The sequence below is a fragment of the Nomia melanderi genome, chromosome 1 (genome assembly GCF_051020985.1).
Source record: "Nomia melanderi isolate GNS246 chromosome 1, iyNomMela1, whole genome shotgun sequence".
Classification (NCBI taxonomy): Eukaryota; Metazoa; Arthropoda; class Insecta; order Hymenoptera; family Halictidae; genus Nomia; species Nomia melanderi.
Window position 1 is genome coordinate 32,304,569 of NC_134999.1, and position 6,000 is coordinate 32,310,568.

Here is a 6,000-nt window from a genome sequence, read left to right on the forward strand (position 1 = left end):
AGTCTTCTGTTTATCGTGGAAAATTATTGTTATGTTTAGATTGGTATAAATGTATGTTAACAATGAAGATATTGATTCTAGAGGTACAACTGTGTTTGATGTGTTTAAATATTTCATGGTTCAAGAAAGTTCAATGAATCGAAGTTATATATTCGGGAGCAAGATTTTTATGGTAAATATTCTTACGTGTTTGGAGTGACGATTAAAATTGACGTAATGAGAAATTACAGTGAAAAGTGAAGTGAAAATATGAAGAAGTCAGTGCGACAGTCTCCGATGATTAACTGTAATTACCTGTGAAATAATGAATTCCTCGTGTTTTCACATTTTTGTTGCACATTAAGCGTTAATGGATATTATTTTTCAGGAGTCAGCTTCCGTGATTGGATTCGATTCAGTTGTTACTGTATAAGGAGAGAAACCCGTCCATCGGAACTTCGTTTCACGAAAAATGCGGAAACGCTGAGGCGGTGGTGTAACTCGAGTAGCGTAACCGCCGGCTTGATGAATGAACAACGCTACGTTCCGTGTATCGTGTAAGTGTATACACGTTACGGTGTAACTTATGGAAGCTAATTTATTTCTAACATACACCGTTGCATTCCCGATAAATTTTAATTTCCTTATCGACGAACTTGTTCCAACAAATTATTACTGTCCCTCTTACTTAACAATTCGTTAAATACTTTATTATCCACTTATCTCATCGTATCGAAGTTTAACAAGAAACTCAGGCTTTCCTACGAGATAAAGAATAATTGCGAAGTGAAAATAATTACAGAATAATCATTACATAATGCAGAGCATAGAATTTATTTTCCTACAACTGCTAACTATATCTGCTCCACAGAAAGGGATTAATGCTAAATGAAGCATGAGAAAACAATTTTCTTCGAACGTATCCAATAACTGACAGAAATTAGCGATAACGTTCGGCATAAAATCAATTTTCCTTTAATAGCCGAGCGCCTGCCTCGATTTTAAAGAAAGAGATTAATATAAAACGAAGCACGGGAGATCAGGGCATAAAATTCCTCGTTAACACTTTCAATTTATACAAATTAGCAATAACGACGAATCGTAAAATCTATTTTCCCCCGGCGAAGGAAGCCGCTTCCATTTCAAAGGAAGAAATGAATATAAGATGAAATACGAGAAATCCGCCGTAAATGTTCCCCCATCGACACGTTCGATTTAAACAAATTAGCGGATAGCCGCGCGCAAATGTTTATGAAGCTTTTATCTCGAGTTCGATCGGGATCGTAAAACTCGCGTTCATAACCCCCGTGCGTAGCGATGGGCTTGACGCCAGTATTTCTCCCGAGTTTTAAGCAATTCAATGCTCAACCACTTATCTCATATATCCGATACATATCAATATATTATATACTTAGCATCACCATTTGCTGATTTCAGAAGTCAAACGCTATAACTCATATTCTCATTTGACTCATTTCGAAGTGTTTCCATCATTAAAACTTCCAATCAATGGCACAGTTATCTTACCACTTCCATACTTAATACTTAATTCCCCACGCACTATCACACTTCCTTCATTAACTCAAAATTCCAACAACAAAAACTTTAAAAATCTAAATAAAATACGTCCTCGACTGATTCTGAGCTCTCTGCATCATTCGTTCAATCAAAAAATCAAAATTGGTAAAGTTCAGTAAAATCATACAACAGAAACAAATTTCCAAACATTCTACCAAAACTTGAAATCATCCAACAGCTAAAATTAATCACTTCCAGCTACAGTAGCGTTCAAACATTCGCAGCCAGATCGGTTTTGGAACTTTTCTTACACGATAAAGGCTTCAAGAGCTTTTCGTTACAACATACAAAGGATACATCGCATGAGAGAATACTGTATCAAACTCAACACCATCTATTCTTTATACATTTTCCTATAAATAAACAGTAAACCATAATAATAAACTTTCGAACCTGTCAACCTAGTTACTCTTTAAATACGTAGTATTCATCCATACAAATATATCCTTATTCGTTCTATCAACGAAAATTCTCCTAAACTCAGCCTATTGAACAAAACCTCCAAAAACGATCTGTCCGGGAACTTTCGAACGCCACTTACAAACGTCACGAAGTCCAATACCTTCAGTCCCACAGCAACCACCTGCAATCCAAAAAATTCAAACCTAAATTCCCGATACTCCCAGCGCAAGCGATAACCATCGTCGCGACTCGAGCAGCATCATTTCCCATCGCTACCCTGCACTCCGCCGCGGCGTGTAGTTTCAACACTCGCGCGGCCATCGGCGAGTCCCGCGAACGTTTACGATGATTCGACTGCGGGTACCGATGCAACGCCCTTTCCTTGCCCTCCCGCGGGATTCCAGGAATTGCATAAGCGTTGCGTGGAGGCGCGTGGGCAGCGCGAGCATCGCCGGCGAATGCACGTGGCCGGGGCCCGATGCGGCCCGGGCGGAGGTCAGGCAGGTGCTCGCCGCGGGGTCGTGCAAAGAACATTCACTGTCACGTTGCGGATATCATGCCGCGTGTCGACGCGTACGCACTTTCACGCGCGGCCGCGCGCGTTCACGATCATTCAATGTTGAAATACTCGCCGGCACCGTGAAAGTAAACGGCGAAAGGTTTTCAGTTTCGTTTTCAGCGTTCCCCTGCCGGCCGAGAGAAAAAAAATCCGTTTAAGTTATGCGGACAATATATTAGTTGCCCGCCGCAACGCGTCGAAAACTGTTCGAGCGGAGTTTTCCCATTTCGAGGGACGTACCGTTCGACGCGGGCCGGATCGTTTTATAGGGACGACACGTTCGTTGTTCATCTCCGTTTTATGTTATTTCCCTCGGTTTTAAAGCCCGTTCCGCGTTATGCGGGAATCGCAATGTTGCTTTGGTATCAGCTGCCAGCGAGATGCCGGAGGATACTGAGTTTAAACGTGTTGCCTAGAATGTTAGGAGACCCGTAAGGACGTTCCTCGAACAAAGTGTGGAACGTGGAAACTTGTTTTTTCACGGAAAAGTTTCGGAATTCTTGGTTCATGTATACGTCGTTACGGACAGGTTTATAGGCGTTGGAATTAAATGGAATTTTATCGACAGTGACGTGAAATCTCTTTTGGCAGGTTTTTGGGACGTCGGTGAATAATTTATTGGCTAGAGAGAGCTTCTCGGATAAAATGTACGTTTATAGGAAAGATTTGTTGTACGCCGATATTTATTTAGCAATGAAATTCTAGGTAGTGAATTAGGATTACAGTTACTTCCACTGATTTCGAATGTGTGGCATGCGAAAGGAGGGCCAACGTTTACGAAACTGCAGGCGTGATGGTCGGGCCAACTGCATTAAGGTGCGCCCTTGGCAGAGAAGGGGACCATTTGGTCATACCGAAAGATAAAACTTAACGCAAATACGTTCACACCGGAAAAAATCGTGTAAATGTCATCAATATACTTATCCTCAATTGTCTCGAAGAACGCATAGATACTTAATATTCCTCAGTAATATTTTATACTTTCTCTTCAATTTTCTACAGCTATTATTTAAGAGAGGTAGACTCCCCGGAGAAAACGTTCATTTACGAAGGAACATGAAATATTACATCTGATAAGAGATCCATTAAATTGAAAATAAAAGGAAAATCCCATTCATCCTTGTTGCAACGTTCAATTGGCAATTTTTCCGTCTGCGCCATAAATCTATGAAATCTACGCTTGGGTAATAAATTCTTTGTTTTACGAACGAAAGGTTCTTTCATCGGGCAAAACGTTCGATGCCATTGGCTCGTTGCTAATCAATCGTCAGTTAACCGCCACTAGGAAGCTCGAGAGCAGTTGACCCGAGTCGACAGCTCACTTACAGTCCACGGTACGCTCGAAGTTTAATACCGGGCGACGAGTCATGGTCCTGTGATCTATAAGTTTCACTTCCTCGTTCCCACACCGTTCGACTTAATGGGCAACGCTTCGATTAATCAATCGAGCGGCGCAAGAACGGTGCATCGATTCGCTCGCGTTCTGGGTAAGGCTATCGGATTCGATCCTCTCTTCCGATTCTGTCAAGTGCAACGTACCGCGATTTTATCGCCGATCACTGTGTTTCATTTCCAAGAAAGGTGTTATTTAATCGTTTAAATTCTACCGCGCCGGACCCCAATTCCTTCGCGAAAGCAGCATTTTTCTTACAATGTCCATATCTTTGAGGAGACATCTGTGTTGTGCAACATTGCCGGAAAGTCAATTAATAAAAGTCAGTTAATATCGTTCCTCTGGAATACTTCGTTAACTACTTAATAGTGTTCGTTTATTACTTTCGAATATCGAAGAGAAGTTTTATAAGAAAGAAGGAATCAAAGAGATATTAATTTTTTCATAGAGAAAGGAATGGGAGCGTACTTTAACATTTTGCGGTTGCTTAATATTGCTTTTCAAAGTCGTCGCCATTTTGTTTGTATTAATAATATTCAATGAAATAGGTTAGCTTCAAAATAATATGTTTGTTAATATCGATATATTTATTATGAGTCACCTATGGAGAAATAATTTTAAAAACACTATTTTTCTTTATGCAGTTGGTACCGCCACCAGAAAAATCCGATCGTAAAGGATTAAATGGTCGTTTAATGATGTTAGTAAGTAATAGATTAGCTTCAAAATAATATGTTTGTTAATATCGATATATTTATTATAAATCACCTATGGAGAAATAATTTTAAAAACATTATTTTTCTTTATGCAGTTGGCACCGCCACCAGAAAAATCCGATCGTAAAGGATTAAATGGCCGTTCAATGATGTTAGTAAGTACGGGGGTTCTCGAATTCCGAGGAACATTTTAATTGCAAGTAGAGCATCGCACGCATTGACGGTAAATTTTAATAAGGTGGTAGCCGTGACATTCGTCAACGCGGAGGAACAATTTCCAAAGGGAAGAAAGCGGCGCGTGAAGTGAACCTTAATAACAGAAGCACGGCTAGCTTGATTTACGCGACTTGTGCTCATTCTTAATCATTAGCCTCCTTGTAAAAAGAAGGGAATCCTCCTGGACGAACAACTGACCCGGCCTGCCTTCATAGCCGCGAGTGACGAATTAAATTAATATTAATCTGGAGCACACGCAGCCATCAAAATTCCGGCGTATGGGCTGCGATCTGCATAATTTCAGATTTCACAGAGGCCCCCTTTTTATTTCGGCAAACCCAGAACCTCCTTCCTGCCTTTTGCGGACAAAAGATCGCTGGGGGACAGTGCACCGGAGGAATGTAAATCTGTGAATATAGATCGTTCGCTTGTTACCATTTTTATTCTTAATCTCTTGCAAAAGTCAACGAGATAAAATAAATTAAACATTCCTCCTCGTACAAAACTATTCACCGAAACCGTAAGTTTCTATATTATTCCTGTTTTCATAAGAATTTCCACAGGAATTTCCACAAGAATTCAATGATTCAACGATCTAATTAATCTCCCGTATCAAATCAATCTTTCCAAGGTGCTCGAAGGTTCATCAATCATTCGGAGTGCAAACATTAAGCTAACAAACCCCTTTTTCTATTTCACCTTCTTAATCTAAACCAATAAATTGTCCCGACGGCGAGCACGAGCGAACATTAACACCGCTCCAATTCGTTCGGCGCCGTATCCGCGGGATAACGCTTTCTCAGAAACCGTCAGGTTCCTCGTCGAGTAAGGGTGCACGTATTTGATCCATTTAACACCGGGCGACGACGACAACGCGTTGTCCCCGCGGGATGATTTGTGGCGGCGTACGGTCGATTCCTCGTTTTCTAATGCCGCGACCGGGAACCGGACGATAAATTAAACGGCGATACAGGCCGCGATAAACCGAGAGAACTCGATCGCCGCGCGAGAATGAATTGCGGGCGCGTGTTCCTCGCGGAAAACGAAGAAGGATGGGGCGCAGGTGTAAATGCCAATAGGCGTAGGAAACTGGAGAACCCGGGATCCGTCTGTAAATCTCGGCCGCGGGCGCCGCGGGGCATCCGCCGACGGATTAC